Source organism: Dendrobates tinctorius, unplaced genomic scaffold, assembly GCF_039654945.1.
Source record: "Dendrobates tinctorius isolate UK_male_01 unplaced genomic scaffold, ASM3965494v1 ptg000086l, whole genome shotgun sequence".
NCBI lineage: Eukaryota > Metazoa > Chordata > Amphibia > Anura > Dendrobatidae > Dendrobates > Dendrobates tinctorius.
The window spans coordinates 24,510,001-24,525,759 of NW_027361754.1; the positions used below are offsets into that span (position 1 = coordinate 24,510,001).

The following is a 15,759-nucleotide window of genomic DNA, read 5'->3' on the forward strand; positions in this document are numbered from 1 at the left end:
TGGCATGATGTTTTGTAATTTGCCTTTATAGCGTGGATCCAGGATGCTGGCCAACCAGTAGTCGTCATCGTTCATCATTTTGGCAAAGCGGGGGTCCCTTTTTAGGATCCGCAAGGCATAATCTGACATGTGGGCCAATGTTCCCGGTGTCAATGATGCACTGAGAGTGCTGGGTGGAGGAGCACTTTCTGGCAAATCCACATCCGTCCAGTCACGCACAAACCCTGTACCAGACCTTGCCACGCCAACATTTTCACTTGCCCCACGAGATGCATCCTCCCCCCCTAAGTAATCATCCCCATCATCATCCTCCTCCTCCTCTTCTTCCTCCACCTCGTCCAGGAGAGGTCCCTGAGCAGACAATGGCTGAATGTCATCAAGGATTCCCTCCTCCTCTTCCTCCTCATCAACATTGGCTGCAGACGCCTGCTCCTTAAGGTGCGTCAAAGTTTGCATGAGCAGACGCATAAGTGGGATGCTCATGCTTAGGATGGCGTCGTCTGCGCTTACCAGCCGTGTGCATTCCTCAAAACACTGAAGGACTTTACAGAGGTCTTTCAGCTTCGACCACTGCACACCTGTCAACTCCATGTCTGCTCTCAAAGTGCCTGGCCGTGTATCCTCCCACAAATGCATTATGGCCTGCCTCTGCTCGCACAGCCGATCCACCATGTGCAGGGTGGAGTTCCACCTTGTTGCAATGTCGATAATGAGGCGGTGGTTGGGAAGGTGGAGCAATCGCTGCAGCTTCTGCATACGAACGGAGTGTACAGGCGACCGGCGGATGTGCGCGCACAGTCTTCGCACCTTCTGGAGCAGGGCTGTTAACTCCGGATAATTTTTGAGGAAGCACTGCACCACCAGGTTCAAGGTGTGAGCCAAGCAAGGTATGTGGCTGAGTTTTGAAAGGGCTATGGCTGCCACAAAATTACGGCCGTTATCACTAACTACCTTGCCTGCCTCAAGATGTACACTGCCCAGCCATGACTCAGTTTGTCGCTTCAAGTACTCTGCCAGCACCTCGGCGGTGTGTCTGTCGCCCAAACACATCATCTGCAACACAGCCTGCTGACGCTTTCCACTAGCTGCTCGATAGGAGGACACATCGTGTGCAACAGTGGCAGCTGCAGATGGAGTGCTCGTACGACTGCGCTCTGTGGACGAGCTTTCGCTTCTGGAAGAGGAGGAGGAGGAGGAGGGTCGAACGCCTACAGCCAACTGTTTCCTATACCGTGGGCTAGGCAGCACTGTCCCACCACCGCTGTCCCCTGTGGACCCTGCATCCACCACATTAACCCAGTGCGCAGTGATGGACACGTAACGGCCCTGGCCATGCCGACTGGACCATGCATCAGTTGTGAGGTGCACCTTTCCGCTCACTGACTGCTTGAGTGCATGGACAATGCGGTCTTTCACATGATGGTGGAGGGCTGGGATGGCTTTGCGAGAGAAGAAGTGGCGACTGGGTAGGTCATAGCGTGGTACTGCATAGGCCATGAGTTCACGGAAAGCTGTGCTTTCCACCAACCGAAAGGGCATCATCTCAAACGAGATTAGTTTGGCAATGTGGGCGTTCAAACCCAGTGTACGCGGATGAGAGACTGAGTACTTTCTTGACCTACTCATAGTGTCTGGGAGGGTGAGCTGGACTTGAGAGCTGCATATGATGGAAGTAGCGGTGGACAGGGCGGACTGAGAGAGGGTTGATGATGGTGATGGAGTTGGTGTTCTTTCTGATGGCCTAGAATCAGTCTTTCGTTGATATAACAGTGGGATTCCCTGACTGCTGTGGCCTTGCAACGACACCTCAACATTTGCTGCTGTGCTAACCGGTGGGCTTACAGTGGGGGAAACAATGTAGCGTTGCTGACTACCTTCGTTGTGATCAGTTGCACATGTGGCACTTGAGGTTTGGTGTTGTGTCCACGCTTGCAAGTGCATGCTGGTTAAATGTCTAAGCATGCAACTGGTATTCAAATTTTTCAGATTTTTCCCTCGGCTAAAGGTCTTTGCGCACTTCTTACAGATAACCTTGGCCTGATCATGAGGATTTTGGTCAAAAAAGTGCCACACTGCACTCTTCCTACTTTGGCAGACATTTTGCGGCCTAGCACGCTGTGATCTTTTGACCCTCTGGACAAGCTGTCCAGCAACTCTTTTGATGTTTGGAACCTGTCTTTGGAGTGCTCCGGGCCTGCCAGATAACAGCTGTTGCGATGTCGATGTCTGCTGTGGATGCTCCTCATCTGAGCTATTGGAAGCAGCACCCTCTTCCCCCAATGGATGCCAATCTGGGTCAACAACTGGGTCATCCATCACCTCCTCTTCTATGTCATGTGCACCTTCCTCTGTGTCACCTTGTAAGGTAGTATAGTGTGCGGGAAGGGGCACCTGAGTCTCATCAGGGTCAGAATCTGGCTCTGTACACTGCGAGGACAATGTAGTGCTCTGAGTGAATGTACCAGCAGAATCATCCATCAGCGGCTGTGCATCAGTGCACTCCATGTCAGATTCATCTTGGCCTGGGTAATTCACCATTTCACTTGATAATCCAGGCATGGTATGTGAAAACAGCTCCATGGAGTAATCAGTAGTATGGCCTGCGTCATCCTTCAATCTTGGTTGGGGTGAAGGACACAAGGAAAGGTGTGGTTCATGAACATGAGCCTCCAATGACGACTCAGTGCTTTTACTTTTTACAACTGAAGAAGAGGAGGCGATAGAGCTGGAGGCTGAGTCAGCAATGTAAGACAAAACTTTTTCCTGATGCTCTGCCTTTAAAAGCGGTTTGCCAACTCCTAGAAAACTAAGCGTTCGAGGCCTTATGTAGCCAGACGATGACGCAGGGTCAGCACCTCCTGCATTCGGTCCTATTTTGCTCTTGCCACTACCATCAGATCCACCACCAACACCATCATTACCAGCTGCCAACCCCCGCCCAATTCCACGGCCTCTTCCACCAGCCTTCCTCATTTTTGGTAGAAATATTGACAAAATCCAACAAACTATATAGTAATGTAAAACAAGGTACAAGGTGTCTATAGGACAGGGGAGATTTTGAATTTCTGCAGACACTTGTGGACACTGGACACTTTTGGATTGTGTGAGGCCCACTGATATCTGAGCGCTATGTGACAGGCTCGATGGCACAGCTGTGACCAAAGTGACTAGAGGATAAGGGAGATTTTGAATCTCTGCACACACTTTTGGACACTGGACACTTTTGGATTGTGTGAGGCCCAATGAATATCTGAGCGCTATGTGACAGGCTCGATGGCACAGCTGTGACCAAAGTGACTAGAGGATAAGGGAGATTTTGAATCTCTGCACACACTTTTGGACACTGGACACTTTTGGATTGTGTGAGGCCCACTGATATCTGAGCGCTATGTGACAAGCTCGATGGCACAGCTGTGACCAAAGTGACTAGAGGATAAGGGAGATTTTGAATCTCTACACACACTTTTGGACACTGGACACTTTTGGATTGTGTGAGGCCCAATGAATATCTGAGCGCTATGTGACAGGCTCGATGGCACAGCTGTGACCAAAGTGACTAGAGGATAAGGGAGATTTTGAATCTCTGCACACACTTTTGGACACTGGACACTTTTGGATTGTGTGAAGCCCACTGATATCTGAGCGCTATGTGACAGGCTCGATGGCACAGCTGTGACCAAAGTGACTAGAGGATAAGGGAGATTTTGAATCTCTGCACACACTTTTGGACACTGGACACTTTTGGATTGTGTGAGGCCCACTGATATCTGAGCGCTATGTGACAGGCTCGATGGCACAGCTGTGACCAAAGTGACTAGAGGATAAGGGAGATTTTGAATCTCTGCACACACTTTTGGACACTGGACACTTTTGGATTGTGTGAGGCCCACTGATATTTCAGCGCTATGTGACAGGCTCGATGGCACAGCTGTGACCAAAGTGACTAGAGGATAAGGGAGATTTTGAATCTCTGCACACACTTTTGGACACTGGACACTTTTGGATTGTGTGAGGCCCACTGATATCTGAGCGCTATGTGACAGGCTCGATGGCACAGCTGTGACCAAAGTGACTAGAGGATAAGGGAGATTTTGAATCTCTGCACACACTTTTGGACACTGGACACTTTTGGATTGTGTGAAGCCCACTGATATCTGAGCGCTATGTGACAGGCTCGATGGCACAGCTGTGACCAAAGTGACTAGAGGATAAGGGAGATTTTGAATCTCTGCACACACTTTTGGACACTGGACACTTTTGGATTGTGTGAGGCCCACTGATATTTCAGCGCTATGTGACAGGCTCGATGGCACAGCTGTGACCAAAGTGACTAGAGGATAAGGGAGATTTTGAATCTCTGCACACACTTTTGGACACTGGACACTTTTGGATTGTGTGAGGCCCACTGATATCTGAGCGCTATGTGACAGGCTCGATGGCACAGCTGTGACCAAAGTGACTAGAGGATAAGGGAGATTTTGAATCTCTGCACACACTTTTGGACACTGGACACTTTTGGATTGTGTGAGGCCCAATGAATATCTGAGCGCTATGTGACAGGCTCGATGGCACAGCTGTGACCAAAGTGACTAGAGGATAAGGGAGATTTTGAATCTCTGCACACACTTTTGGACACTGGACACTTTTGGATTGTGTGAGGCCCACTGATATCTGAGCGCTATGTGACAGGCTCGATGGCACAGCTGTGACCAAAGTGACTAGAGGATAAGGGAGATTTTGAATCTCTGCACACACTTTTGAACACTGGACACTTTTGGATTGTGTGAGGCCCACTGATATCTGAGCGGTATGTGACAGGCTCGATGGCACAGCTGTGACCAAAGTGACTAGAGGATAAGGGAGATTTTGAATCTCTGCACACACTTTTGGACACTGGACACTTTTGGATTGTGTGAGGCCCAATGAATATCTGAGCGCTATGTGACAGGCTCGATGGCACAGCTGTGACCAAAGTGACTAGAGGATAAGGGAGATTTTGAATCTCTGCACACACTTTTGGACACTGGACACTTTTGGATTGTGTGAGGCCCACTGATATCTGAGCGCTATGTGACAGGCTCGATGGCACAGCTGTGACCAAAGTGACTAGAGGATAAGGGAGATTTTGAATCTCTGCACACACTTTTGGACACTGGACACTTTTGGATTGTGTGATGCCCAATGAATATCTGAGCGCTATGTGACAGGCTCGATGGCACAGCTGTGACCAAAGTGACTAGAGGATAAGGGAGATTTTGAATCTCTGCACACACTTTTGGACACTGGACACTTTTGGATTGTGTGAGGCCCACTGATATCTGAGCGCTATGTCACAGGCTCGATGGCACAGCTGTGACAAAATGGACTAGAGGATAAGGGAGATTGGATTGCTTTTAAAAAAGCAGTTTGCAGAGCAGTGGGTAAACAGCAATGCCAGCCTGTCAGGAAGCCTTAAAAGGCAGCCCAACAACCAACACCACTGATACACCACAATATAGCCTCCCCTTGCACTGCACACACAGTGACTGGTGTGTTGTGCAGGCCAAATTGCTAGCAGCAGAAGCAGTTTTTTTTTCTTCTCAGGACAAAAAAAAAAAATTGGGATTGCTTTTAAAAAAGCAGTTTGCGGAGCAGTGGGTAAACAGCAATGCAGGAATGTCAGGAAGCCTTAGAAGGCAGCCCAACAACCAACACCACTGATACACCACTATATAGCCTCCCCTTGCACTGCACACACAGTGACTGGTGTGTTGTGCAGGCCAAATCGCTAGCAGCAGAAGCAGTTTTTTTGTCTTCTTCCCTGCCTAACGCTCTCCCTACAGAATCAGCAGCAACCTCTCCCTATACTGAGATCGGCAGAAGTAAGATGGCGGTCGGCGTGCACGCCCTTTTATACCCCCTGTGACGCCCACCAAAGCAAGCCAATCACTTGCATGCCCTTCTGAAAGATGGTGGTGACCCCTGCCTATGTCATCACGTTGCCCACAGTGTCCGTGGATCCTGATTGGCTGAAAAAGAGCGCAAAACAAACTTTTGAAACGCGACTTTGGCGCGTAAGTCGCCGACCTCGTGGCCGACCTCATCCTAGGGTCGGGTTTCGTTTCATGAAACCCGACTTTGCCAAAAGTCGGCGACTTTTGAAATTTTTCGACCAGTTTCGCTCAACTCTACCTCTGACCAACGGGACCATTTATCAGAAAAATTTTTAAATGAGTGGGCAGTCATTTGACCGCAAGAATACAATATGCATATTCCTGGACACATTCCGACTAGGCTGTTTCCATCCTTGCTCAATACACTTGCATTCAGCGAGGCTAGGCCCATCTAGTCGGAATGTGGCTGGGAATATACATGTCACATATTTGCTGTCAAATAACCGTCCGCTCCCAGTGCCTTAGAATCCTCACTGCACGCAGTGCACGTGATATGAGGATTCACAAGTCTACAGTGATGTAGATTGACTTTTAGCTTAAAATTGGACAACCCCTTTAAGTAACTCATTCTATTATATGGCATCTAATAATGTAGGACACAATGTTTACAAAAAATGCATGCTTTTTTTGCGCTGACGTGCGCATGACCATGTGCACGTCAGCGCACCCATAGACTATAATGTGTTTTTGGGTGAATTTCGTGTGCATTGCGTGCGCATGCGTTTTTTTGAGACAGGTCGGGTGCAAAAAAAATGCAACTGGAGGCATTTTGTGCACCCGGGCGCACACTACAAAAAAACGCATGCGCATACAAACGCATACAAACGCATACAAACGCATGACTATGCGCACCCATGTTAAGTATAGGAAAAAAGCGCATGCGCATTTATGTGCAAAAACGCAGAGCAAAAAAACGCAAGTGTGAAACCAGCCTTAGACTCTGGCCATGGTACATCATTTGAGGATGCAGATTGAGAACTTTTACTCAATTCGAGACAACGACTTGAGGCTTATGCACTGAACCGATGCACTAAACTTGGTGGCTACACAACCATTGATGATACAACTCTTAGCAGTTACACTTGCAGATTGAGGCACAGAGCTTGGGCGGTTCCACAAAAACTGGTGATTCAAGACTTGATGGTTAAACTTCTATTGTTGCTCTGTCACCACCTAACTGCACTAAAAGAAAAAAATATGCGCTTACTATGATTCAATAGTATTGATGCTTGTTGGATCAGCCTTATACCATGTGTGCTACATCCTACTGGTAAAGATAAGCAATCTTGAAGAAAAGTGAGAAAAATGGCACATCCACTGGTAAAATAAATATTAATTTTGGATGCATAAAAAAGTGTTCCCATATGGTACAAAAGTTCACGCCTTTGTCATACGACTAAAGACGTACTTAGCGCCAGAAATGTGCTAGTTTTTTCTAAATACTTTTTTAAACTATCCAAAACTAATATTTATTATTTATTCAGTGGAAGTGCCAATTTTTTCCCACTTTTCGTAAAGCTACCTAACTGCACGGCATCAAGTTGCCAACTTACAGGTCATATGTCTGAGGTGCAACTTATGTAACCTATGAAGCAAAGCTTGGGTGAGCATCCTTTAAATGTGGGGAATTCAGGATTTACACTTTCAGTAAGATAGTTAAGAGATGGATATGCCTTATAGGACAAGAATTTTGAGCCTCGAGAATGGTGACTTGCACTCTGAAATGGCACCTCAAACTGGGGTGTTCTATCAGTCATAATACAGAGACTGCTAATGTAGAGATGAGTAAAATCAGTATTAAAAGATATAACCATCTTCAGAGACAATTTTTAAGGTTAAACTTAAAATTGTTGCATGTGGACCTCATTAAAAATGTTGCATCACTTTTACAGAACCTTTGTTTTCCTACACATCCCTGGCTGCACAAGGAATTAACAGAGGGGCAGCACGGTGGCTCAGTGGTTAGCGTTGCAGCGCTGGAGTCTTGGGTTCGAGTCCCACCAAGGACAACATCTGCAAGGAGTTTGTATGTTCTCCCCGTGTTTGCGTGGGTTTCCTCCGGGCACTCCGGTTTCCTCCCACACTCCAAAAAACATACTGATAGGGAATTTAGATTGTGAGCCCCATCAGGGACAGTGATGAAAATATGTGCAAACTGTAAAGCACTGCGGAATATGTTAGCGCTATATAAAAATAAAGTATTATTATTAACAGAGGATCTGTAACTGAGCTTGTTCTGATGGACAGTTTGCAAATCTTTCACCTGTTTATTTTGAAGCTCTTCTAAACCGATTTACGGCCACAGACCACATCAAAGTTTAGCTGAACATATATGTGATTATAAATCAGCACAAAGGAGCTCAGAGAAAAAAGAAAAGTACAAAGATTTTTCACTAGAACAGCTCACTACTGGCTTGCCAGTTACCTAATTCTGCAATCGGCATTGTGTAGGAAAACAAAGTAGCAGAAAATTGAACCTAAAATCCCACACCAAGTATACAACAATAAAGAGCTTGTAAAAAGAAGCTAAATGAGTGGAAGTGTATAACGTAAAATTTTGCATAATTTTCCCATTCTCAATGATTTACTGTATGACCCCTCAGGAGGTATTACCTGGAAGATCGATTTTAGGAACAATAAAGTTACTGTATGCTATCTGAAATGTAGGAATGCATTTACATTATATTGGTTCTTTATGTTTCAGATTTTTTTTTAGATATTTTTTTTAACTCTAGTATGAGAAAACATCATTTCCAAACCAAATTATTTGTATTAACTCTGTAGAATATAAGAAATTCTCCCTTTTTTTCTCCCAATGATTATGGCAATCAGAGAGATTCTAAATGGTTCTTTTTTAAGTAAAGTGTTCACTGTGTTCTTCCATTTACAGTCTTTACAAAGGTCACCCACTTGACACACTTTCAATTAATTTGTGTGTTATTGGCTCTCGCCAACAGGTCATGGAAATCTTTGTAAGGTTTCAAAATCCATTTTCAATGTATCCTGCATTTCATATGGGAAATCTATACTTTAACAACTCTTCCAGGTTGGACTTTTAAACTGTAAGATAATTAAAAAAGATACTTAAAAGGCACTTGTACCTTGCATTGATATAACGCTATATGTGTGCTAATGTGACCTAATAACCAAGCGAGAAATACTTGTAATATTCTCTGCAAATTTGTAAATATGGGGTGGACCACCAAAAATGCAAGTTGGTTTCCCTTGTGTGATTTGTACAGGATAATAAAAGATTGATATAGTCACACATTACAGGAGGCGCTGGAAGTACAAATGGCCATCTACTAGGGTTGGTGAAAATCGATTTGCAAGACTTGGTCCATCGGCCACATCAGTAATCTGTGCCAACTGGGAAGGAGTCATGAGAACTGCCTCTCACCAACCGGCATTCGCGGCATCCAGGCTGTACCTGGATGATATTGCCATCTTCAGTTCCACCTGGGAGTATCACCTAGAGCATCTAGTGCAGGTGCTTGGGTGTATCCAATTGGCAAGTTTGACTATCAAGTCAGAAAAATGCCAGCTGGACATGAGCGAGGTCTTCTACCTGGGTCACTGTGTAGGCAGGGAGGTTCTGAAGCCAGAGCCTGGGAAAGTGGATACCATTGCATCCTGGCTCACCCTCATGAAAAAGAATCAGGTGATGTCATTCTTGGGGACCACCGGGTACTATAGGAGGTTCGACCCACACTATAGTACCCTGCCAAATCCCCTGACGGACCTCACCAAGAAGAAGCTGCCCATCGCAGTTGACTGGACAGAGCCCTGTGAGACAGCTTTCCAGGCACTCAAATCTGCCCTCTCTAACCTTCCAGTACTATAAACCACTGACTCTGAACGGCTGTTTGTAGTACAGACTGACACCAGTGAATTTGGCCTCAGTTTTGTGCTCAGTCAGGTTAACTCAACGGGCCAGGAACATCCCGTCTTGTACCTGAGCGGGAAGCTATTGCCGAGGGAGGTGGCCTACTCCACCATGTAAAAGGAATGCTTGCCAACTGTATGGGACCTGCAGCATCTGCAGCCCTACTTATACGGGTGCCGCTCCACTGTGGAGACGGGCCACAAGCCCCTCAGCTGGTTACTCATGATCTCTGGGAGCCCCCAAACATATATTGTCGGTGAGACAAGATGAAGCACAAACACAGACAGAAAATAGACTGAGCAAATGATGGGGCCCACACTGACTAGATAGAACAGGACAGAAAAGGCACTGTCTGCAATCACGCAAAAACCCTAATAAATCCAACACGACTGATGTACAAAAATACTGAGGTTTGAACAATCTCGCCCACACTATATCATCACTCAGGTGTGACCTGGCAGCTAGCAACAGGCTAATACAGCAGGGGACTGAGCAAGCAAACACAAGATACAAAAATACAGGGCAGGAGCCAGCAGCGCCAGAGGGAGCAAGCTGACCCCTGACAGCAAGGCAAAAACAGGTGTAAAGGGTTTAGCAAAAGACACTTAGCTGAAAAAATGCAGGATCAGGCAGCAGACAGAAATCCTCAGTAAGCAAAGAAAGGAGTCTCACCGGCAGCCACTGAGAGAAGTCTGCTCGCTTATGTAGTCCCAGTCACTACCACCACTCCTCCAATTATCTTCTACAGCTGCTGGGTTAACATCATGTTGACCAGCACCACTACCAGCAGTATCCACCAGAGGGAGCCTTGCCTCAAAAGTCGGATCAAGAGAGCTCACAACAGGGAGCCCTCCGCACACACCCCAGTGTTTCAGATTTCTCTAGCTGTCCCGGTACCGAGCTATCGAAACTGGCTCTCCAGAACCTCTTAGCCAACCCTAGTTTGGACTCTTTGTATCGGTCCAGCCCCAACTAACCCATTGAGACCTCAGTTGTCCTGTTTGGACCCCCCTAGGAAGTTATGACCCATCCTAGATATTGGGAATTATTTCAGCTAGAAGTTTATTGGAGCAGAATTCAGTCCAACCCAGAAAGGCGGTGGCAAATATGGGAGGGGACGTGCTAGGGGTTAAAAGCTAGCTGCACATCTTTAGCCCTTGTCATTGTTCTGCCATGGAAGCCACGTCACGTCACGAGTGGAGACGGACCAGAAACTAAGAAGGTGCCTGTGGATACGAGAACTTCCCTCCACCCATAAGTTATAAGAAAAGGTAACGTGACACATACAGCTAACTGCTATCCCGAAACTGTACCCTACTTTTATCTTTATTTCTGGCTGTAATATCTGTATATATTTGTACTATCTAGTGCACCTTTTGGCAATTAAAATATCAATTAATCTTGGGCTGTTCATTTATCTTGAAACCCGATTTCCTGTGTCCGTGAGTCCGTCTAGTACTTATATGCTATCTGGGGTTGATTTCTGACCCGATATAAGCTTCTTAACAGACCAGGCTTATATCTAACGAGGAACTGAGGCAGCATACCATCCTGGTGTTATTGGGAGATCCTGGCAGTGACGGACCAGAGGTTTAAATATATATTCTCATCTAACTTGCTCTTTGACAATCTACAATCTGGTTTCCACCCCCATCACTCCACTGAGACAGCCCTGACTAAAATTACTAATGACCTACTTACAGCCAAAGCAAACAGACAATACTCTGTACTACTCTTCCTTCTAGACCTGTCCTCTGCATTCGACACAGTTGACCACTGCCTCCTACTACAGATCCTCTCCTCCTTTGGCATCAAAGACCACGCCCTATCCTTGATCTCCTCATACCTTTCAAACCGCACATTCAGCCTCTCCCACTCCCACACTAGCTCCTCATCTCACCCTTTCTCTGTTGGAGTCCTCCAAGGCTCTGTTCTAGGACCCCTACTCTTCACAATTTATACCCTTGGCCTGGGTCAACTCATAAAGTCCCATGGATTCCAGTACCACCTTTATGCTGATAACACTCAGATCTACCTCTCTGGCTCAGACGTCACCTCTCTGCTGTCCAGAATCCCGGAGTGTCTATCAGCTATATCCTCCTTCTTCTCCTCTCGCTTCCTCAAGCTCAATGTGGACAAATCTGAACTCATCAACTTTCCTCCATCTCACAGATCTTCCTATCTATCACAATTAATGACATCACACTTTCCCCAGTACCGGAAGTCCATTGCCTCAGAGTAACCCTTGATTCTGCCCTGTCCAAACTGCACATCCAAGCTCTTTCTACCTCCTGTTGCCTCCAGCTCAAAAATATTTCCAGAATCCGTCTTTTCCTCAACCCTCAATCTACTAAAATGCTTGTGCACGCGCTCATCATCTCCCGCCTCGACTACTGCAGCATCCTTTTCTGTGGTCTCCCTGCTAACACCCTCACACCTCTCCAGTCCATCCTTAACTCTGCTGCCTGACTAATTCATCTCTCTCCTCACTACTCCTCCGCTTCTCCCCTCTGCAAATCTCTTCACTGGCTTCCATTTCCTCAGCGTATCCAGTTCAAACTACTAATACTGACCTACAAGGCCATCTATAGCCTGTCTCCTCCATATATCACTGAACTAATCTCCCAATACCTTCCCTCACGTAATCTACGGTCATTCCAAGACCTCCTTCTCTCCTCCACACTTATTCGCTCCTCACCCAACCGCCTCCAAGACTTCTCCCGAATAGCCCCCATCCTCTGGAATTCTTTGCGACAACGCGTCCGACTATCAGCCACATTTGGATACTTCAGACGGAACCTGAAAACCCACCTCTTCAAGAAAGCCTCTAATGACCCCGCTATCTCCTCACCACTACTGGAGATATCACCTCAACCAACTCCGGAACTGCTGCAACCCACAAACCTACTGTCTCCTTCCCCACCATCCTGTAGCATGTCAGCCTGAAAGGGCAGGGTCCTCTCCCCTCTGTATCAGTCTGTCATTGTAAGTTTGCTTACTGTAAGTGATATCTGTAATTTGTATGTAACCCCTTCTTATGTACAGCACCATAGAATCAATGGTGCTATTTAAATAAATAATAATAATAATAATATTTTTGGCCTGGGACCGGTGATATACAGCTATGGCAAAAATTAAGAGACCGCTGCAAAATTTTCTTTTTGTCTGATTTTTCTCTTTATAGGTATATTTTTGAGTAAAATGTAAATTGCTCTTTTATTCTATAAACTACTGACAGCATGTCTTTGAATTTACAAGCACTAAATTTTGTATTTATTTTCAGAAAATGAGAAATGATCAAAATAAAAAAAATGCAGTGCTTGCAGACCTCAAATAATGCTAAGAAAACAAGTTCATAATCATTTAGAAACAAATACCACTCCTGGTACAAAAATTTAAGCAGTTCTTCTTTGATGGTTTGTGACAATCCATCTTCCTCTTGATTACATTCCAGAGGTTTTCCATGGGGTTCAGGTCTGGAGATTGAGCTGGCCATGACACGGATTTGATGTGGCGGTCCTTCATCCACACATTGACTGACCTAGCTGTGTGGCATGGCGCATTGTCCTGCTGGAAAAAACAGTCCTCAGAGTTGGGGAACATTGCCTGATTAGCAGGAATCAACTGTTTTTTCAGGATAACCTTATATGCGGCTTGATTCATACGTCCTTCGCAAAGATTAACCTGCCCAATTCCAGCCTTGCTGAAGTATCCCCAGACCATCACCGATCCTCCACCAAATTTCACAGTGGGTGCAAGAGACTGTGGCTTGTACACCTCTCCTGGTCTCTGTCTAACGATTAGATGACCAGGTGTTGGGCAAAGCTGAAAATTAGACTCATCAGAGAAGATTACCTTACTCCAGTCCTCTATGGTCCAATCCTTATGGTCTTTGGCAATCTTCAGCCTGGCTCTCCTTTGTTTCTCATTTTTGAAAGACTTTTTTGTACCTTTATATGACTTGAGCCCTGCCTCTAGAAGCCTGTTGCAAACTGTTCTTGCTGTGCACTTCACCCCAGCTGCCATTTGCAATTCCTTTTGTAGGTCACCTGCAGTTGCTGAGTGACATTCGAATAAGATGACTGTCATCCTGGTCAGGGGAGATTTGTTTTCGCCCCCTGCTGGTCTGTAGCTTTGTTGTCCCCAATGTCTGCTGCTTGACCTTGTTGTAATGGACTACTGTCTTAGAAATTTTAAGGATGGAGGCAACATGATGCTCACTGTATCCCTCTGTTAGTAAAGCCAGAATTGAGCCTTTCTTTGCCTCACTCAAGACTTTTCTTTTCAACTCTTTTGGCATGGTTAAAAGTTATTTTTTCATTCCTATTATTTTTTGGATATTACTAGCACTTCTTTTGCCATCCAGCTTGTCCTATTGCAAGAGGATTGTGAACACCAGAGCAGGGTTTTTAATATTTTCCTTCATTAAATAAGATTTGGTTCATTATTCATTGGCTAATTAGAAACACATTAAGTAGAATGAGGTGTACTCTGGTTGGAATGGAATGTCTGTCATACATGTAGAGAAGCTTATAAAAGCAGTTATAAAACTGTGCAGCGGTCACTTAATTTTTGCCAGAGCTGTATATAGCGCCCTCAATGCAGAGTGCCCCGATAACCAGTACGTGGCAGGGCAACCTCTCCGGCGACTACTTATCCTAGGTGCAGTTCCCTAACTGACCTGAGGGTAAGGGGGGCACCAGAGAGCTGCAGCTGTGTAAGCTCCGTCACAGAGTGGTGATGGTGGGGGGATATCCGTATCCCCCGGTTCTCCTCTTGTGCACGTTTTCCTTACAATTATATATAAAATAGATATTATAGGCTCACCTGCTAAGATGGCATCTCTAATCGATAGAACAGAGTAAGCAGGCGAGGAGGCGATGATGCAGTGGAATTGGACTGGCCGAAGAGCACATGGATCACCAAAGACCTGTAGAGCAGTGTATTCAGGACAGAAGATGGTCAAGCAAATCTGGAATAAGTAGATGCAGAAAAGACAGATTTGTTGATTGTACCGGAACAGCATAGATGTATAAGCAATTTGGTATCTCGCAGCAGGACAGCAGGTACATAAAAGAACGCAGAAATATGTGAGTGGGCAGCATAAGGCTACTGTAGATTAGTTGGTTAACAGCCTATTTGATGCAATATTGTTGAGCATGTGATTGCACGAGTTTAGGTGAGGGAAATTAATTATCAGATACCTTGATAGCAGAGAAAGAATCATAAAATCATAGAATGGTGGAGTTGGAAGGGACCTCCTGGATCATCTGGCCCAAGCCCCTGCTCAAAACAGGATTCACTAATTCATCCCAGACTGTCTGTCCAGCCTCTATTTGAAGACATCCATTGAATGAGAACTCACCACTTCTCGTGGCAGCCTGTTCCACTCATTGATCACTCTAACTGTCAAAACGTTTTTTCTAATATCTAATCTGTGTCTCCTCCCATTCAGTTTCATCCCATTGCTTCTAGTCTTTCCTTGTGCAAATGAGAATAAAGTTGATCCTTCTACAATGTGACAGCCCTTGAGATATTTGTAGACAGCTATTAAGTCTCCTCTCAGTCTTTCTTGCAAGCTACTAGTAAAATATTTTGGAAACAAAAAGCGCAAATAGGGTCTTATCTCACGGATTATTTCAAATAAATGACAGGGAGCTACTCACCTGATAGCCCAGTTCGAAAGCATGTAGAAATCAGCTGCTGCAGATCCACAAGTCAGTAAGACGACCTCTCAGACAGGATATAATAGATAAATGTGGGTAAAATCCGTGCTACTGTGACAGACGAATCCAGATAAAGTTATATACAATCTGGCGGTTTACCATTGTGGTAATTTTACTGAAGAAGAAGTCATAGACTTTGAAACACCAATAAACCACCAGAGTGTGTATAACTTTAGTTGGATTCTTGTAAGCTAAACATTTCCAAATCCTGTAA

General features: G+C 45.5%; 1 long non-coding RNA gene across 1 annotated transcript in view; it reads right to left on the reverse strand.

Annotated features, from left to right (window-relative positions):
* Window positions 1-14,811, reverse strand: part of LOC141098055 (uncharacterized) — a 79,116-nt gene extending 64,305 nt beyond the window's left edge. The window contains exon 1 of the long non-coding RNA XR_012234131.1: window positions 14,647-14,811. This is a non-coding gene — a long non-coding RNA (uncharacterized lncRNA). The remainder of the gene's footprint in view (window positions 1-14,646) is intronic.
* Window positions 14,812-15,759: the final 948 nt, after the last annotated feature.